This window comes from Talpa occidentalis, unplaced genomic scaffold (assembly GCF_014898055.3).
Source record: "Talpa occidentalis isolate TD23 unplaced genomic scaffold, MPIMG_talOcc4v2.1 talOcc4.11, whole genome shotgun sequence".
In the NCBI taxonomy this organism is placed as follows: domain Eukaryota; kingdom Metazoa; phylum Chordata; class Mammalia; order Eulipotyphla; family Talpidae; genus Talpa; species Talpa occidentalis.
In genome coordinates, this window is record NW_023601104.1 from 16,151,769 (window position 1) to 16,173,169 (window position 21,401).

At 43.1% G+C, this 21,401-nt stretch overlaps 1 long non-coding RNA gene across 4 annotated transcripts in view; it reads left to right on the top strand.

Annotated features, from left to right (window-relative positions):
* Window positions 1–21,401, top strand: part of LOC119238588 (uncharacterized) — a 101,978-nt gene that overhangs the window by 26,404 nt on the left and 54,173 nt on the right. For 2 of the 4 annotated variants that reach the window (XR_008554125.1, XR_005123601.2), the window contains one exon: window positions 17,285–17,366. The exons of 1 other annotated variant lie outside the window; for it this stretch is intronic. This is a non-coding gene — a long non-coding RNA (uncharacterized LOC119238588). Of the gene's footprint in view, window positions 1–10,526; window positions 10,699–17,284; window positions 17,367–21,401 lie in introns of all 4 variants that reach the window. One more of the 4 variants, XR_005123600.2, reaches the window with a different exon arrangement.

The following is a 21,401-nucleotide window of genomic DNA, read 5'->3' on the forward strand; positions in this document are numbered from 1 at the left end:
GAGCACAAGTCTCTGGCAGGAAAAGTGACAGAGTGATAGGAAATCACACTAAAGCCACATGAAACGAATGTAAAATCCACACACACACACAAAAGGTGCTATTGCTAAATTTAGGAGAAGGAATGATGTTGACCTCTGTGTTGTTTCCTGTCTTCTCCACTATAACAGTCAACATACAAGGTCTATACTGATTCTCTTCTGTTTCATGAGAAATCTTCAAATGGAACTGTCTTTATTAAGGCCAGCTGGAATATTACCGAGAGGGGCAGCAGGAACAGATTGGCCAAGTTCATGGTGTGCTTTCTTAATCATGCTCTCACTAAATTTGCTACACCTCCATAGGAGCATGACACCCCTCCCCCCCCAGTTTTCATTTTATTTTCCATTTTCTGGGAAAGCAAGAAGTCGGTAATACCAATTATGTTTCCAGACTCTCCCTGTTTATTGCTTCCCTTCCTTTTCCTCTGGGAAAACCTCCAGCAGTTTCCTTTGCACAGGGGATGCATCTATCTTACAGAGCAGGGTTTCTTTTTGTCTATCTATGATTTTGAACAAATTTGTGTGGACACATCCCCTACTATTTTGGTGGCCTATCTACTAAATGAACTTTTTATTTTGACTTGATTAGAGAAATCCTTATACTTCCTACAGTCCAAAGTAGTATGTCTTGGATTTCAGTGTTCACCTACATTTTATCCCAACCGGTATTATACTAGGCAGTACAATAGATATCTGGTGTTATACAACAAATTAGACCCAAACTTAAAGGCACAAAACAATAGTTGATAATTACCCAAAGTATTGAGGGTCAGGAACATGGGAGTGGCTAAGGATTTCTCGGGAGGTTGCAGTTAAGATATCTGTTTGGAGGGCATTCATTTGAAGGCTCAATGAGGCAAGAGAATCCACTTCCACTCACTCACAGGAATTTTAGCAGGAGGCTTTTGGTCATCACCACACTGATCTTTCTAGAGACTCCCTAACTCCTCACGACATGACAGAACTGACTTCCTACAGAGCCAGTGATCCAAGAACACAAGCTAGAAACCCCTCTGTCTTTTAAGACTCAGTTTCAGAAAGCACACTCCATCCTTCCTGCAATCTCTTATGGGTCACAAAAGCCAGTCCTGTTCCATGTGGAAGGGGGCTGCAACAAAAGCATGCCTACTGGGGTCATCTTAGGGGCTGACCCTACAGTCAAGACACTACTCGTGGATTATTAACAGAAATGGCTTTGGGGGCCTCCCTGGTGGCGCAAGGGGTTAAGCACCACACTATGAAGCAATCTACAGCCTCTGTAGCATGAGTTTGATCCCCAGCCAGCCAGGGAGCCACCCACATGGCACAACAGACCTCTGCTGTCTCACCCACTGCTCCCTTCAGCAGTGTATTTCAGTCAGTCTGCCTGTTCTGTTCCCCACTCTGTCTCTGGTGAAACTTCTCACCCCCCACATATCTGGCCTATACCCCAGTTCATGTATGCATAAATAAATCTTTTAAAAAAAGAGAAATGGCTTAGGGTTTTGCTCTACCACTTAATAGCTATCTGACTTTTTTGTTATAAAAATGGGCAGGCAATTTCATCCAAATTTGGAGATAAGTACAATCCATATGCTGGAGATGATAAAAAAATACAAATCATATGTAAAATCTGTATTAGTTTGCTATATGTAAAAGCGATTCCTTACAGAGTCTGAAAGTAACTAATTTTGGAGTTACATTCATCATGTATCCCCATAAGCACAAGATAAACTAGGGCAGTCCTTAAATGAGCCAGTACCACCTCTTTTGCCCTTTAAATCCAAGTAAGGTAGATACTATCAGAAGCTGCCCTCTCAGCTCTCTGAGAGCATCGACTGGGAGATATTCCCCTGTGTGCATATCTTGTGTTCTTCATCAGAACTGGGGACCTGGGCACATACCTCAGTCTCTAGGCTGGATAAAGTTCCTCTTTACCTCGTACCTGGTCTGCACAGTCCACGCTCAGCCAGGGCAACCACAGGCACAATTTTGAAGCCCTTTAAGCACCTCCCACTCTCTCAGCACCCAATTCTTCCCCCTCACTTCCACCCCTTTCATTTTCTTTCCTCCAGATCTTATTTTCAGCTTGCTGTCCTTTACTTGTCAACAATTTCCTGAGGTATTACCTGGTGGGTTATACTTAATGTCACTCAGAGACATTACATTTTAATAGGGCTTGCTTAAAGACATCTTTACTACCTAAAGGAATAAAACATCAACAGTGAAATTATTTATTTATTTATTTTTTAAAAAGATTTATTTTTATTTATTTATACATGCACTGGGTATAGTCAGAAGCACGGGAGGGTGAGAGAATTCACCAGAGCCAGAGCGGGGAGCAGAGCAGGCAGAAGGACCGAAGCACACTGCTGAGGGGAGCATCAGGCAGCAGGAGAGGTCTGCGCGCCATGTGGGACCCTCCTCCGGTGGCTGGGGAGCAGCCGGGGATCGAACCGGCGCTGCAGAGGCTGTGGGCAGCTTCGCAACCCAGCGCTCAACCGCTGCGCCACCGGGGAGGCCCAACAGTGAATTTAAAGCATCACGAATGAAAAGGGTGCTGGATAGAGATAGAGAATTTGTAGTTAAGAGGCCCTAATCTTTGCTCCCCAAATCACTGCTTATTGCCAAATCTTTTTTGGGAGTTCAGTCTTCTTCATCCTCTTCTCTCCTTCCTCTCCTTCTGAATTCAGTTTATGAAACCAAGGTTCACAAACAATTTCTCCTTTAGTGTCCATTCCAGCTCTCCTGGGTGGCTGATGAGATTCACATGTTTCCCCGTCTCCCCGAAATACTGCCACCCCTTCCTATTGCTCTGTTCTGTTTCAGCTGTACATTTTAGGGAGTGGAGGGGTAATGTCTTCTTGTCCTCCTTATTTTCCTCTCTCATGAATTTAACAATCTGACTCATCCTCAAAGTTCCAACATAAATATCCCCTCCTCTGCAAAAACTTCCCCTGAATTTCTTAAGATCAATCTCATTACATCCTCCCCCACCCCGCCGCCCCCAAACTGTGTCCTCTAACGATTTTGAATGGGACCCCTGCTGTAAAGTACCAAGGTATTGCTCCTTCTGACAGGGCAGCTGCTGGGTCCTGGGGAACTTGGCATGTGGGCTCACAGCACAAACTTCAGCACTTATAGCCACCCCCCCACCCCTCAGAGAAGCCAGATAGTTGGTTGTTTGTTAGTTTTTAAGAATGATATGTCTACTTTCTGCCTTTAACTACCTGTATGCTCTTGACCAAATCATTTGCATTTCTCTGGACCTCAGTTTTCTTTCTTTTTTTTTTTTTCCACTTTCCTTTCTTTTAATATGAGGAAATAGGACCTGGACTATATTAAGCCTTTCCTGGTAACGAAGTACTACAGCACAGCATCACGGCCCAGTCTCTCCAAGGGGAGAGGTAATATTTTCTCCACACTGTGAGCACAGGTTTGCTTTAAGAGGCTTGTTGACACATATTTGTGCAAATACGTGAACACTGACGTCTTCACTGACGCATTTAGCCTGGAATCACAAGTTCACATACCAAAGAGAACTGAGAAGAGGCCTGGAGTAATACTTTGCAATTTATCAAGGTAGAGTGCCACACCCCATTTTTGTTCTGTGAACAGTGGCATGGCTGCCCTCTCTCACTACAGAACATGGTGCTGCAGAACCTGGTGTCCTGAATGAGCCACATGAGCATCAAAGATGCTGCTGAGGCCTCAAGAGAAGTCATCAAATCTGTCAACTTCTCTTTGTTGTCTTTGCTTAGATGATTACAACAGAAACACAGGAGAAACCCTAAAAGAAATGTGAATGTGAGGGGAACATAGCTTTCTCACGGTGACCACAGAAAGGTAAAGATAAACACGTTCCTCTGGTGGTTGCACTTGATTGTCTTTCTGCACAACTTGATGTGCAGAATGGGAGCAGATGCCCATTTCCAAGGGAATGGCGGAAGAGCTGACTTCCTCTCTCTGCTGTTTAGCCTTTTTCTCCTGTACCTATACTCTGCTCCTGTGGTTGACACTGTGGGTTCTAAGTGGGTCCACATCCCTTTACCCAGTGCCCAGACCCCACTTGCTATGACAGATGGCTACCGATGACTCATAGCTGCCCCTTCTCCAGGGAACCATCCTCGGGGACAGGTGCTGTCTTGTCTAGGAAGGAAAGCATGGGTCCCCAGAGGTCCACAGAAAATGCCCGCCATACTCGTGCTTCTAGAAAGCTGACCTCCTCTCCTGAACGGGGATAACTGTTCTGGGTGACATATGCTGCAGAATTTTCTCCCATGGGTCAGACCAGACCTTCTCCAAAACCATATTCTTACCAGACTTCTTTCCAACCTCAATCAGACTGTTTCAGCTCATCTCTCGTCAGCCTGTCCTCTTATATAGTAACCTCCTTCCAGAAAAGGCATTCGAGCTGGTAGGCAGACTACTTTGGGACACAGATCCCTTGTGGAGGTTTTATGTATCCTATTTCCTCTGTGGTTCATTTATAGTTGAGGAGCTGGTGGGTCTCTAGTTTTCACTACACCATGGTGTAGTGAAGGAGTCCTGGCTTGAAATGTAGGGAACGTGAGTCCAGCTCTCTCTCAACTATCATTTTGACCAGGGATAAACTGGGACAGCTCTTGGGTCTTACTTTATTCCTCTGTCACATGGAGAGAGGAAAAAGATGACCCCAACTCTTCCTTCCCATTCGGCCATTGTAATTTATGAGTCACACTCTCTTTTCTATTTCAACCCAGAGAGAATATGCAGGAAGAGCTATGTGGTTGCGGTGGACTCTAAACTCAATTATTCATTTCCTATCTCCAGAACAGAGAAGGCACACTTATGTTTAAATGCTTTTATTTAGCAGTTAGTTCCTTCACCAAATTTTTGGTAGAAAACTGGCAGCAAGGCTTCCTCAGTTTCGCTCTGGCAACTACTCAACATCTGTGCTTCCTGACTGTGCTTTCGAAGAGCTGAGTGGGAGCCTGGGGGAAAGGCAAACCTACTCTGAGCAGCACTGGGCTCATTTATAAAGTGGAGAGTGCTTTTTGGATCAATTGTAGACCACAGTATTCATTTGAAGAGTAGAGTTCACTTGTTTTTCCTTTCCTTTTAATTTTCCAAAATGCCTGTATATCCAATCTTTCATCTGGTCTTTCTGGTGAACTTGTATGGCATTATTGCCTCTACCTGAAAGACAAAGACTTCCAGGCAGGGTGTGGTCCTGTAATGTAGAGCTTTAGTGTCACAAGCAGTCCTGGAGTACAGTGCTCAGCCACCTAAATTCCTCCTAAATCACATTGCACGGCCTTTCTTAATAGTTTAGATTTTGCCTAAGTGTGTTCTAAGAATTGCCAGGCTCTTGGAAGGTGGATAATTGCTATGCACAAAGGAGTGGTCTATGATGACATAAGTTTAGGCTAAGCAGGCGCCTTCACAATAAGACGTCTTGGAGCCTTAATGCTACTTAAGTGTTCCAAAACAAAGCAATGCATGGAGCAATCCCAACATACCTGACCATAGACATTTTTACTTCCAGGTCATTGGACAGCTTAGAAAGTGCTTTAATAAGGTGTGCTCATGGGTATTTGTGATAGCTGCAGTGTTGTTGTTTGAATGATTTTGAATGACAAGTTAGGCTGAATACAGGCAGTCAGGTAGGGTCAGAGTGCCCCAATCCAGTAAAAACTGATTGTTCAGAAAACTCACACAATGCCAAAGCAACAGACCAAAGCTCCTTCTGGGAAAATACCAAGTAACCTGAGGGACTCCACAGGCCTCAGCCAATCAACAAGAGACACAACACAGATACCTCCAAACCACTATTCCATGACCTCCATAATCATATAAACTCCTACTTCTTGCTCCCTCAGAGTCTACCCACCCTCTCTGCTCAGAGAGATTTCCTATCCTTCTTACCTGACAATAAATCTCTAGTTTTTCTGCCTGACTGTGGTCTTTATGTTGAATTATTTCTTCGCCAAAACAAGAACTGAGAGTTCCTTGGGGTTTGGCTCGTGGACCCCAAGCCTGATTCAATTTTTGGTACCAAGTAGTCATAACCCACTATTCACCCTACTGCAGTGACCAATGACCAAATGCCTGGGTTTTGTCTGGCTGTTTGAGTGTGTGGTGCTCGCTTGCTGAGAAGCCCTACTTGATTCCAATACAAGTGTCATGTCCAGCACTTCTATCCAGTGACTTACTGACCTCTCTTGCAGAACTGATTCATATCTCACCCTTTCAGAGTTTCCAGTAGGCTAAATGGGCCTAGTGCCTCCTCTGGTGGTGCAGCAGTTGAGCACTGGGTTGCGAGGTTGCCCGCAGCCTCTGCAGCACCAGTTCGATCCCTGGCCACTGGCGAGGGTCCCACAAAAAATAAATAAATAAATAAATAAATAAATAAATAAATAAATAAATAAATAAATAAATAAATGGGCCTAGTGATTGCTAACAATCTGGCACTGGAGATACACCAGTTCTGACACAGCTTGTAATGGCTTCACCTTTTTTTTTTTTTCAATTTGTATTAAAAAAAAATAATTAGGGCCCACCCTGGTGGCACAAGAGGTTAGGCATCAGCACTATGGACCAATCTGCAACTACTGCAGTGCAAGTTCGATCCCCGGCCAGGAAGCTACCCACATGGTCCAGCAGACCTCTCTTGTCTTGCCCGCTGCTCCCCTCAGCAGTGTATTTCAGTCAGTCTGCCTTTCTGCTCTCCACTCTGTCTCTGGTGAATCCTCTTACCCTCAGCACGTCTGGCCTGTACCCCAGTTCTTGTATGCATACATAAATAAATCTTTTTTAAAATAATTAAATTATTTTCTTACATTGTTGATCATTTTTGAACAGTGATTTCTCCTCTTGGGTGTAGTCCCTGTACTTCTCCCACCACCATAGCATCCGTGATCCATCACCACAGTCTCTTCCCTCCCCTGTTTTGAGCTTGTAATGTCTTTGCCTTAAACCTTATTATCCATGCTACTTTCTTTTGAGATGCTCCCCAGCCCTCCAAAACAGGCTGACAACCATGTATACTTACACGTGTTAAACTGCCTACATATAAAATTTCCAGGACTCTCATCATTGTCTCCACAGAGACATAGCATGCTTCTCCCTCTCTATGAGGACTCAGTTTACACATTGCAGATGACTCTGTCTGGCATGTTGCTAGGTCTTGACTATTGGCCAGTGGAGAACCCTGGCTGTTGACCCCTGGCCCCCCACCATTTCCTATCACCACTAGCAGCGACTCAGGGCCCTCTATAGACCTTAGTGGAGTCATAAAATTTCCAGTCCTCCTCTTGGGGAACAGGGATGAAACACCAGTGCATGAGGCTGGGGATTGGCCCCTCCCAAAAGGGCTGAAGCATAACCTGCAGCAAGGGAAAGTGGAGGAGAGGGAGAATGAACACCCACTGAGGCAACACCTGATCTGCTATGGTCAGGAAGCAGATAAAAGCTGACAGAAAAACACTTCTCTCATCCATCTTCTCCTTAACTGGTGGTTCTGAGGTCCTAGTTTCCTCTTGACATACCCAGAGCCCACAGGTCCCACCAGCTGTGTTTTCTTATGGAACTTGAATGCACCTGCTCAAAACCACCTCCTTTGGCTTGCTTTGCCTGCCTGCCTCCCTTGCCTTATTCTCCATGCCCTTGACTTGTGTGCCCCAATGAAGCATTAGTATTTAAACCTTGCCTTAGGTTGTTATTGGGAACCTAGCCTGATAATACCGTAAATGTCCAAGGGTTCATTTTAAAAATAATGTTTAAGGGCCTCCCTGGTGGCGCAGCGGTTGAGCGCTGGGTTGCGAAGCTGCCGGCTACCTCTGCGGCGCTGGTTCGATCCCCGGCTGCTCCCCGGCCACCAGAGGAGGGTCCCACATGGCACGCAGACCTCTCCTGCCGCCCGCTGCTCCCCTCAGCAGTGTACTTCAGTCCTTCTGCCTGCTCTGCTCCCTGCTCTGGCTCTGGTGAATTCTCTCACCCTCCTGCGCTTCTGACTGTACCCAGTGCATGTATAAACAAAACAAACAAACAAATAAATAAATAAAACATGCCTCTATTTAAAAATAAAAATAATGTTTAAAATTAAAATATTTTAAAAATAATTACAGCCATGGCTCCTGAATACTGACCCTTACTATACAGATTCTTCACAAACAACACTTCCTACTGCCCATTTGATGAGAATGAAATTGTGACTGGCCACTGCTTATAACGCTTTGTTTACTCCTATGGGCCCTAAAGTAAATCTTTTCTAAAGTCTCTCCTGCAGAGGACAGATGTAAGAGTTCATTAAGAAAATAATGATGCTTTAGACAAGAATGCTGCCAGGTTTCATCACTGTTGAAGCATGATTAGCTCATGATCTTCCACCCTAATCCCATTCAATGGATAAAATGCATTCAGATGGAGTGGGAGTAGGATATGCACATATGTTGTAGGGGTTGTAGGCTGTGTGCAAGGAAGAAAAACAGATAAGTCTCATCATAAACTTGAACAAAGCAATTTGAAAAATTGTGTTAATCTGTCCTTCTATAGCAAAATCATCTATAAATACATTTGCATGGAAACTTGGCCTTTTCCCATTGCCTATATGATAGCTATTTCTCTGGACTGCAAGTGAGAAAGACTTTTTCAAACCCTCATCTATATCTATGAACTACGAGCATAGTTTCTTCCCAATGTCAGCTAGAAATCTTCCTCTTCCTAGAGGGACTTATGGGAGTCAAGTAGAGCAGGATTGACTATGCTACAAGAAGAAACAAGACAATTATCCTAGTGACTTAGAACAGTAAAAGCTTATTTTTAACTCTCCCTACAAGTCCATCAAGGGTTGATGGAAGGGCCCTCCTCAAAGTCACCCTCACTCTGGAAGCTTCCATCGCGGAAACATTGCCAGTTACCGTGGCAGATAAAAAGAAGAGGTGTCAGATTATGCAGTGACTCTTAAAACCTCAGTAGGACGTGGTACAATTGCTTCCATCCTTGTTTTAGTGTGAAAAGCAAGTTAGATTGCCACAGCTCTTTTCAAAGGGGGTGTGCGAAAATTGGCTTACCAAATGTCCTAAAGCAGGAGGGGTATTAGAACATTTGCTCTCAGTCCTATGACTGGTTCTGTGGAGGCCACCCAAGTAAGGAATTCCATCCTGGGAAAGGAAGGTCAGGAGACCCTTTTGTTTCAGTGTGCAGCTTGCCTTTCCAAGGTCAGAGGGCAGAGTCAAGTGTTGTCAGATTTTGGAAGGTAGTGTTACCACACGTGCACAACACACAACCACACACACATTCCTCCTCACACTGCTCAATGCAGACATGTAAATGTTTACTTAAATCCCCCACAGAAGAGGGAAGAGAATTGGGCTCCCTGCTCTGTGTGGCGCAGTTTAGGTGGGGGAGATGCAGAAGCTGGCCAGCCATATTCTTGGGAAGAATTGTATTCAGAAATCATACCCATCAAGCCTCCTCTCTACAGGGGGTTTTCTTCTCTTTCTGCAGACTTATTCCTGGCAGTAGAATAAGGTCCCTAATGATTTGACACTCGGAGCACATTGCATCCAGATGCATCAGTCTGCTCTGGAAATCCTTGCAAATGCAATCCCCAAGTTCTTTGCAGACGGCCTCCTGTCAACCTGGGAGTTTGGCTTGTTTTCTGTGGTGTTTTCAAAGCAAAAAGTGATTTTCTGGAGGGTTCCTATGTATGTTCCTATAAACTAGAGTTGAAAGGCCAGAAACCTTTTAAAGAAATTTCTGGTCTTTCTTCACAAGCTTTTTAAAAGACCACACCTTCAGAAGCCATTTTCTTTCTCTGTCAAGGGCTAAGCTATGAATTCCATAGAGCAGAAACAGAAAGGGAAAGAAATTTTTAAAAGAAAGATAAAAAGAAAAGAACAAATCATAAAGAGTTTTTAGGTACAGGAATCTAGAAGCTTTAATACTGGGCATATTTTTATCATTCTATAAAAATGGCTTTGTCTTTTACTCAAGTCTATTAAGTGGGACAAAAGAAAAAAGCCTATTTCTCATTTTCTCCTCTGAGGTTGTTCCCAATCTATGCTGCCCATGTGCCCAGAGGTTAGTGCATTAGCATCACCAAGCCCCCCAAAGGTCTTGCCTTTCTGCTCACCCCTTCTCAGATCCTCTCTGGCTGCTTGGAAAGCAGGCAGCATTTAATGAGACAAGTCCCCCTTGGAGACTCTTCTTCCCTCTAGGAATTCAGTAAGTGCTTTATATAAAACAGTAATAGGATGGTTCAGCCAGACTCTCTGACTCACATACACTAACTGGTGTTCCCTTTGGGAAGAAGGAGCAGGTAGCCGAGTGATAAGACCATTAGGACTGACTGCGAGGCGAGCTAGTAGTCCCTAAAGCTACTTTTCTTGCCCGTTGTAAGCATGAAAGGAAGTTGGTGAACAGCTGATCAGAACAGACTTCCTGGTGGGATATAAAGATATCCATGGGCAGATTCCGGATAATAACGGCAGAGAGTGATTTAGTGTCTGATTATTGCTCAGCAGAGACTGGAAGCCTTGGGTCCAGGAAGCTCAGAGGAGCTGCAGAGGAGTGAAGAGTGAGAAATCAGATATGCTGGCCCCACGTAGGAGAATTAACTGCTTCTGTCACTAGAAGAAACCCAGAACTCCTCTGGGAGGCCATAGCAACGCCTCCCAGAACTCTAGGAGACATAAGGTAACAGAGTTCACATCGGTGGAAAATTTCTCTCCTTTTCATGTATCGTTTACCCGTCATCCTCTCCATTCCTGGATGTTTGACTGTTGTGGGATCTAGGCTTCAGGGCTGTCTGGACCTCCGCCTGTGTTGGGTTCTTTGTCCTAAAAGGTGGGAGAATGTTGTAAGAACACAACAATTGTAAGGCCAACAATTGGGGTTCAGGAGAAATTAGTTATCAGCACAGTCAGCATGGAATAAGGGGTGGAGGTTAGTGAGGAAGATTTATTAAGTGACATGAATAGAATTGTGCTCCTGTGCCTCCTCTTTCTTCTTGATGTGTGGTGTTCATTTATACCTCCCTAGCAACTGCTCTCAGTCCTAGAGACTGTGGTCTTTTAAAAGCCTTGAGAAGGCTATCAACTTCAAAAATGAGAGCTTCTATACAACCTTTGGTATAATTTTAAGATGTGTCCACCAATTCTTTGATATTCCTCTATTTCAGATGTGGAGACAAATTCTCCACTCCCCTCCCCTGTAGTGTGTGCTGGGCTAACCGACTTGTTTCTAGCACATCGATGATTGTATACAGTGTGTGACCCTGGATGCTAGATCTTCCTTCTTGTTCTCTCTCTCACTTGAATCACTCATTCTGGGGATGCCTGTTGCCATGTCATGCAGATTCTTGCAGCCGACGAAGAAGGAGGTCACACAATAAGGGGTTGAGGCTTCCCGCTGTGAGCCATGTCAGTGTGTCACCTTGGAAGACTGTAACCCAGCCTTTACTGCCAGTAGCCCCATCAACATCCTGACTGCAAGGGCCTCCCTGGTGGCCTAGGGATTAAGTCTCAGCATTGTGACCGCTACAGCCTGAGTTCGATCCCCAGCCAGGGAGCTACCCACATGGCGCAGCAGACCTCTCCTTTCTCACCCGCTGCTCCCCTCAGCAGTGGATTTCAGTCATTCTGCCTGTTCTTCTCTCCACTCTGTCTCTGATTTATCTTCTCACCCCCACATGCTGGCCTATACCCCAGTTCACTTACGCAAAAAAATAAGCAACAACAACAAAAACATTCTAGCTGCAATCTCGTAAGAGATACTGACCAGATCACCCCACTCAGACAGGTCACTCCCAAATTCCTGAACTGCTTAAGCCACTAAGTTTGGGGCTGATTCTCTATACAGTAATAGGTCACTAAGACAGCAGGATTGTAATCGTGAGGACACAAACATCGGTCCAAAGTCACAGATGAACAGTATAAAGTCTGTACCAGCGTCTCCTGTGATTTATTGGCACCTTGTTATTAGCACCTCAAAGCTATGAAGAGGAGGAAAAGAAAAAGGAGACAGAACTTTCCCATTCAGTGTTCATCTCTGGTAAAATGAATTGTTATTTTTAAGTATCTCGACCTTTGTTCCCGTGTACCTTTCCTTAGGCTAGCCAAATATTCTCAAGTTGAAGCTACTTCAAGGCCATGGTTATGTATTTATGTGATCATCCTTCATAAGAAATTTAGAAAAATGTATTTTCCTATTCTAGGGTTAGATATTCTTAGGCTGGCAAAATTGGAATAAAAAACAAAGAAAGAAGAGAAAAGGAGAGGAATGAGGAAGAGATCTATAGTTTATATGAGCTTGTCTGTGAAGCATCAAGAATAAAATAAGGAAATTTCATATTGTAGCAGCCAGAGAAAAGGTGTCCTCCTGCAGTGCATGTTTTTATGAATTTTGTCCCTAAGCTTTTCATGCCCACCTTGATTTATTAGCCTTTCTCAGCATTATATCTTGTAAACCTGCCAGAAGAACACAGTGAAATGAAACATCTGGCAAAATTTCCCAGATCCTATTATGAAATATCTTCAATTTTCAATTCAGTGAAAAGTAAACAAGTCATTGTCTTCTCCAGAAGTGATTCACTTTGCTGTCACAAGCCATGGGCCACAGGCAATGGAGGCTTCTGAGTCTCCTGCTTGAGTTGATGGGCATGTGGACCCTGTCTTTTGCAGGCTGGGTTAACTGGAAGGGTCAGGTAATTCTTGGATGCATCACCTAAATAAATTTATCTGCTTGCTCAGTGAGGTGGTTTTTTTTAATTTCCAAGTGATGTGCTTTGATGCTGGTAAGGGGTCGCTTAAGAATTAACATTATATCTGCAAATAGTAATTGCTTAATTTCTGTAAAAACGTCTAGTTTAATTTTCATTCCAATTTTCCTGCCCCAGCACACACACAACCACACACATACACGCAGAACCAGGCTTTGAAAAAGACAATGTAGATAACATGGCTGCCTATAGCTGCTTGTAATATCACAGAACCAGATTCTACTGCAAAGGGAAGAATCCCTGCAAATTTTTCCGACATCAGCCCATTCTGAACTGAATAAAAATGCGCAATATTTCTGAAAGCTTTGCATTCATTAAATAAAAAACAATTCCAAATAACTGGAAACAAGACAATTACGCTGGTATTTCCAGGAAATTGTTTTCAATAAGGTGTCTTTACAGATATAACAGACCGGGACACTAGGCCACACTTGATGGGGGACCAAACCAGAGGGACTTGAAATGAACCTGTACAAATTTTCAAGGCCTCTGAGCCTCAGTCAAGAGACTGAATGACTTGGACCAGATGGTTCTATAACAATACATCTGGAGAAACTGAGGTTGAATGTGGGAGAGGGATTTGATTAGTGTTTGATGTAAGAGATGTCACTGTGGTGCAAACAATTCAGAATGTAGGATGTTGGAGGATAAAGGCAAAGACAAGCAGCTCCACATTTAAGTGGATTTTCTTGATCCTACAATCACTGCAGCAAGCTCATGGCAGAGTCTCGGCGATGACCATGATGGGGTATTTGAACTGTTTCCAGCATCTGATCCATTCAAATCATCCCAGTGAGCTCAGGAGACTTGGAATGGGAAATCTTTCTTTCACAAAGATGAGTCTTGGCTCATCTGCCTTATCTTTGGGGAGGTTAAATTATAATCATCGAGTCTTTTTATATATTTCTAAATCAAGCATAGAGCTGGGCACATAACCATCATTCAGCAAATGTTGAAGTGAAAAGATGGAGTAGTTGCCCTCATTTTGGATCACACCTTGTACATTAGCTGTGTATTTCCTGCCTCTTTTCTTTTTGAAGCTGAATGGAGGCAGAAAGGGGCTCGGCCATCCCTAAATCTCCTTTCTTGAAACAAATGAGCCAGCTGGAAACTCTCAAACCTGAGGTCTCTAGGAATATTGTTCATGCAATTTCTCTGTCTTTCTCTCATTTTGATTTCACCTTAATAAGCACTAAGCCTATTAATGCTTCTACCTAGGGAAGCAAGTAAGGGAGAGAAGAAACACAGCCTGCATTTTGCCTTTCCTTTTCTCAGGGAGCCAAATTATGTTATTTTTATAAAAGCATCCCTCTTCTTTTCTTATCATCAGCCCCAGCCATCTCTTCTATCTGATGGTGGAGCACCACAGCATGAGGGCTGCTTATCTTGGTGGGGATCTGGTGGTGGGCTTTTAAAGTTGTCCCAAGCTGAGCTGGATGTCTGCAATGCTTAGTGCCACTTATTTAAAAAAAAAAAAAAAAAAAAAGGAAGAGCTATTGCGATCTCCACTGGTGCCTTAATGTAGAAAATGCTAGTGAACATTTTCATTTTCAGCTCCAGTTTCTTAATTCCTTGCAGTAGGAGAGAGACAGTAGACTAGTAAACTCAGAACTTCATACGCCCCATGCTTGTTCTTGGCTTTTATATAAATATTGTAATAGGACACAAGAATGTAGGACAAATGCATGGGAAAATGTCTAATAGCAGTCTGACAGTGCTCCGAACAGTAGTATTTTCTTCGGTCACAAACTTCTATCTTTGGGGTAAGCCTTTTTGAAAATGCTAATCCAGGGGCCTCCCTGGTGGCACAGGGGTTAAAGACAGCACTATCAAGCTATCAGCAGCCACTGCAGCACGAGTTCGATCCCCAGCCGGCCAGAGAGGTGGCCCACATGGCGCAGCAGATTTCTCCTCTCTCACCCACTGCTCCCCTCAGCAGTGTATTTCAGTAGATCCACCTGTTCTGCTCCCCACTCTGTCTCTGGTGAGTCCTCTCACCTCCCGCACCACTGTCCTGTACCTCAGTTCTTGCTTGCATAAATAAATAAATTAAAAAAAAAAAAAAGAAAATGCTAATCCAGGTTTGCTTCTGTCTGGTTGCAGACAATAGGCCCATCATCCCAGGCAGCCACGTGTGACCCTGTTTCCAGAAGACAGCCATGGCTGTGGGTCAGAAGTCTTAGTGGGGGAGGAGTTTGCCACACTAGAAAACCTAGGGCACTTCAAGCTGGAACTCAGAGCAAATGGACTTGGTGTTTTCTTATTTTACACAAAAAATTTTGGCAAAACTTCTTCCAAAACTGCCTAAGGAGACCAGGGTCTAGAAAGTAGTGGTCAAAAGGCATTAGACGATGATGCTAAACTTAGCAGTAAGGAGAAATTTGATTCTCCCCGTAACTTCCTCACATAGGATCAGGCAGGAAAGTCAGCATGGAAATGATTTACCAAATGCAAAGCATTTAATGCAAATATGTGGGTGCATCGTGGGCTACAGAAGGGGGCATCTCACTGGCCCAGGGCTCCTGCCCTTCCCTTCAGTTCCTAAGCATTGGCTTTGCTGACCCAGAGGAAGGCAAACTGTACCCTTTTCATCTTAGTGTCCAAATAAAATAGAGAAACTAAAGTAATAGCTGAAAATAAGAAAGCAAAGCATGGATCCCCGGTCAGGCAAGAGGACCAGCAGGCCCCACACGGATTAGGTATATTATCTCCTCGCTCTCCATCTATCCCTAGCTTATACTCCGTCCTGTGAAATTCTGAGCCTCTGCAAACATGTAACCCAAGTGGTACCTGTCTTGGGAAAATGAACTCAAAATTTATAATAAATGAATTAAAACAAAGAAAAAAATTGCTGTTTAATGAAACTGAACACAGCTTTTTAAGGGGTAAGGGCGTCCACATGCGCTGAACCCAGGAGCCAGGGCAGGCAGGTGCTGCCTCTTACACAAAGGACCTTTGCTTAGGGGTCAAGGAAGGGGCTTGTCAAGACAAAAGAGCCTAAATGACTGTGCATAGTAAGGCAACTGTGAAGCTGAGCTTGCCCTCTGGTGAAATGAGGTTTGCATTTCCTCTGGCATCCTCAGGATCAGATCCAAGACCAGGGACTCAATAAGGTGAGCATAGGTCCCAGCGAAAAGATGAGGAAGCCAGGCCTGAGGAAAGAGCCCCCTTGCAAGGATTCCTGATGAGGGGCAGCCGCCAACTCAGGCGCTCAGGACCTCTGCTCTTCCATAGCCATATCTACTTGTGTTCAATCCTTCTGTAGTTCAACAGCCTTTCAGTTTATGGTCCACCAGGTGACAATGCTGCTAGGGGTGAGTTGTGTTCTCATTCCATGCTGACACCAGAACTCCTGGGGCCTCTGGGAATGAGCAGACAGATCCAGGAAGGTACTGGAGGTGTGGCAGTCAGGGCGCAGCTATCTGCCCTTAATGCTAAAGCCGAAGCTAACCCAATAGTCTGGGCCTGGAGGAGGCCATGTCTACCAGCTCCATGACCATCGAGCGCTGGGAGGCATGGAAAGCACTGCCAGGTGTAAGTACAGAGGCCACCCCCTTAAAGGCAGGGTGCATCACCCACAAGTGGTTTCAGAAATGCTGACTGAGCTGCCTCTGAGTTCTGGTAATTCCTAGGCAGACTTCCTCAACTCCCTAACTTCTCTAATCTCCTGAAATCTCCTTGGCTGCGCAGCAATTAACAGGCCTGGAGGTACAGGGCCTGCCGGGCCTGCCGGCTACACTGTGAGCCAGCAGTTTAATGCCAGCCAGAGAGCGTGGGAGGTTGTGATGATTTATTGCATTTGTCTCCACCAATATGAGTAAACAGGCCAAACCACTTTTTTTTTAAGGCTAAGAAAGAAACTACTACTGCTGAGGACCATTAAGCTTAAATAAAAACATTGGTGGAGAGCTTTAATGTAATATCATGCTAAATGTGTAATGGTGTTTGTTGTGAGGTTCAATTGTTTCGGCTATTTTTTTTGTCTCATGGTCTAGCATCTGCTTGCTATCTTCTGATGATATATATTTCCTATATTAAACCAGATAAAATGTTACTTCATTGTCTGCAGACTTAATGAAATTATTTTGCTTCTGTTTCTTTAATTTCCTATTTGGGGAACAGATTTTTTTCCTGTTTATTATTATTATTATTATTTTAAAGATTTATTTATACATACAAGAACTGGGGTGTAAGTCAAAGGTACGGGGATGAGTGCATTCACCAGAGAGAGTGGGGAGCAGAACAGGCAGATCAACAGAAACCCAATGCTGAGGGGAGCAGCGGGTGAGAAAGGAGAAGTCTGCTGCACATGTGGTGTGGTGGTGGGCCAGGGATTGAACTTGTGCTACAATGGCTGGTGATAGTTTTAACCCCTGCACCACCAGGAAGTCCCCTTATTACTATTTTTGAGCTGAAATTACCTGCAGATAATGAGTTCTGATGAATATATATACCCGCGTAACCACTCCACAATCAAAACTTAGAATATTTCCCTCATTCCAGGAAGTTGCCTTGTGTCTCTTCGCAATTCCTCCTAACCAGCACCATCCCCTGCAAGGTAACAACCAGCGTTCTGATTTCAAAGGTTAGTTTTTCTCTTTTTCTTGAACTTCTTATAAATAGAAGCATGTCTTAGATAGCCTTTGGTCACCGATTCTTTTGCTCAACAGATTTATAAGATTTTCTATGATGTTGCATGTGTAAACAATTTGAGCCTTTTTATTGCTGAGTTGTACTCCATTATATAAATATACCACAATTTGTCTATTCCTCCACCTGCTGGTGGACATTGAGTAATTTCCAGATTGGGGCTATTGTGATACTTATGTAAGTCTTTTTGTAGCTAGGTTTTCATTTCTCTTGGGTGAAAGTAGAATTGCAGGATCAAAGAGTGGGTGTATGCTTACCATTATAAGGAACTGCCAAACAGTTTTCCTAAGTGGTTACAACATTTTTCATTTCCACCAACAGAGTAGGAGAGGCCCAGCTTGTTCGACATCCTGACCACGTTCTTTGATTTCAGCCATTTTTGTAGCTGAGAATGACATGTCATTGAGGTTTCAATTTTCCAGTCCCTGATGATAATAATGTTGAGCCTTTTTAAAGCGAGTGTTGGTCATTTGCATATTGGCTTTTGAGCAGCATCTATTCAAATATTTCCCCATTTCATTACTGAATTGTTTATGTTTTATTATTTGTTTAAATGTAAAGTTATGATACCTTCTAGCTACTAACTCTTCACCATGCTGTGACTGCTCTCACGTTTCTGTCTTACCTTTTCATTTTAATGAAAGTATTTTTTTTTTTATCATTTTATTTTTTTTATTTTTTAGAGGCATATTTTATTTATTTATTTGTTTGCTTGTTTGTTTTGTTTATACATGCACTGGGTACAGTCAGAAGCGCGGGAGGGTGAGAGAATTCACCAGAGCCAGAGCGGGGAGCAGAGCAGGCAGAAGGACCAAAGCACACTGCTGAGCGGAGCAGCGGGCGGCAGGAGAGGTCTGCACGCCATGTGGGACCCTCCTCCGGTGGCCAGGGAGCAGCCGGGGATCAAACCGGCGCCGCAGAGGCCGCGGGCAGCTTCGCAACCCAGCACTCAACCACTGCGCCACCGGGGAGGCCCATGAAAGTATTTTTAAATAAGAAGTTGTAAATCATGGTAAAGTTCACTCTATCAATTTTTTTCTTTAGAATTTTGCATTTTTTGTTTCCTTCAGAGCATCATTTTACCAGTTTGGGTAACTTTTTAACTGACTTCTTTTTTTAAATTTTTTTTTAAATTTTTTACTTCATTGTTTATTTTTAAACAATATTTGCTTCCCCCCACCCCCTCAGCTGTAGTCCCCAAAGAATTTCCTTCAGCAATGCACCCGTGCACCATCACCTCAGTCCCCTGTGCTCCCTCCCTCCCTCTGATCCCTCTCCCTCCTCCTCCCCTGCAGTGTGTCTCTGATTTGTAATTGTCTGGTTTTGCTTTGTTGTGTTTTGTACTGTTGTTATTTTTTTTCACACTGATGTCTCATTTGGTTCCCCTATATTCCTGCTATAAGTGAAACCATCTAATATTTTTCTTTTTCCTTCTGGCTTATTTCACTGAGCATAATTCCTTCTAGCTCCATCCACATTGCTGCGAATGGCATGAGTTTATCTTTTTCATTGCTGAATAATATTCCATTGTGTATATATGCCACATCTTCTTGATCCAGTCATCTATTTTTGGGCATTTGGGTTATTTCCAGGCTTTGCCTGTTGTAAATAGTGTTGCAACAAACAAAGGGGTACAGGTGGTCTTTTTTTTTTTAAAGATTTATTTATTTATGCATACAGGAGCTGGGGTACAGGCCAGAGTTGTGGGGGGTGAGAGGATTCACCAAAGGCAGGGTAGCTCCCTGGCTGCCCGGGAATCAAACTTGTGCCGTAGTGGTTGCTGATTGCTTCATAGGTTGCGTCTTAACCCCTTGAGCCACCAGGGAGTCCCCAGGTGGTCTTTTGGATCAATGTTTTTGTGTCCTTTGGGTAGGTCCCTAGGAGTGGAATTGCTGGATCGTATGATAGCTCCATTTTTAGTAGATGAAGTAACTCCAGACAGCTTTCCATAGTGGTTGGACCAGTTTGCACTCCCACCATAATGTGAGAAATTTCTTTTTTCACCACATCCTCGCTAACATTTGTTGTTGCTTGTTTTTTTGATATGTGCCATTCTTACTGGTATAAGGTGGTATCTCAATGTGGTTTTGATTTGCATTTCCCTGATTGTAAGGGATATTGAACATTTTTTTATATGCCTGTTGGCCATTTTCCTCTTTGGAGAAATGTCTTTTAAGATTGCACTTCTGCAAATTTGAAAATGGGATACCTTTTTTACACGTTGGATTTTGGAAACTTGTTCCCAGAGATTCCAGCCTTACTACCAAATGAGTAAATGCTTGGTCAAGAATTCCCCCACTTACTCTCTTAAGAGGTCAGATGGATGAAAAGGACAGAAAGGACCATTTTAAAGTTGGACTGAAGGAGAAAGCCAAAATTTTAACAAATTTCATCCCAATTGTAGTTTTTAGAGCAAACTTAAACCCCCACAATCTTAAAAAGAAGATTGGACTTTTTAATTGAATACTTAACTCATTCAAAGTCTTGCAGTGGTGCTCTCAGTATCCTTGTTAGCATGTGAAAGGCTTGTACAGACAGGTAAGATTTCCTTTTCTGAGTGTTGAAATATAATAGCACCCCTTCATCTTTAACTTGAAATCAAAACTATCAGATTTTATTTTTTTATAATTTAAGGAAGGTGAAGTTAGGGACTAGCAGACTTCTAAGTTGGCTTCTACAGATCAGTGATTTAAATGTAACCAATTTGTTGGAATTTTATAGTTAAAATTATTTTTGTGTATGTAACTTAACTAATCTGTAAGTTGTAATAAATATATTTGCAATTAAAATTATTACATGATTAAAAAAAAAAGATTTTCTGCCCATTTCTTGACTGGATTGTTTACTTTGTTTTTGTTGAGTCGTGTGTGTTCTTTGTTTATCTTTGTGATCAGTCCCTTATCAGTTGTATGGAGTGCAAAAATTTTTTCCCAGTCAGTGGGGTGTCTCTATTTTGGTTAATGTCCTTTTTGCTGTGCAGAAGCTTTTCAGTTTGATGTAATCCCAGGTGTTTATCTTTTCCTTGACTTTCTTTGCTTTGGGTGATGAGTCTTTAAGGATGTTACTGAGATGTATGTCTTGTAGTGTTTTACCTGTATTTTCTTCTATGTATTTTATGGTTTCAGGTCTTATGTCCAGTTCTTCTATCCATTTTGAGTTGATTTTTGTGCACAGTGAAAGGTAGCGGTCTAGTTTCATTTTTTGCCTGTGGTGGTCCAGTTTTCCCAACACCATTTATTGAACAAACTGTTTAACTGAGACTTCTTGAAGAAGATTTTTTAAGTGCCCCAATAATAAAAATTTACTGATTACCCATGTTCACAAAAATGTTTTTTTTAATTTTCATTTTTATTTTAACTACATGCTGTAATGTGCTGGAAAACTGGCTTTCTGGGGTGGGAGGGATAGGCCTGATATATGTGATTTGCCAGTGTCCATGATGTAAATACTCTCCCCATAACTGGTTTCAAGCTACTGATGGCTTATCAACTGACTCACAAAACTTCTGGCTATTTAACAATCAGCTCTCATTAGTTACTATGCTCCTTTCCTGCACGCTATTGCAAACACTCCACAAAAACACATGGCAAGAGGTAAATCCTGGGGAAGGACCATTGCCAGAAACACTGGAAACATGACAAGTTTTGAGGGATACCCAGATTAAAGAACCATGGCCTGACTTCCAGCAGTGGTTTTGTGCAAACTGAAGGGATAATGTGAATGATGTAGGGTTGAAAAAATAAACACTTAAAATGAGGAACTTACTGTCCTGGTAAATTAATATAAGAGCAGAGGGTCTCTGGATATTACAATTACTATGGATATCAAGAGACAAAGATCTGAAAATACTACAAGGAGATGGAATGGGAGTCTAGAGGACTTCATAGGACTGAGGATGGACATTTGGACTCTAGACAAAAGGAGCAGGAGAGATTCATTCAACAGGGAGTGATTCATAGAGAGACCCAGG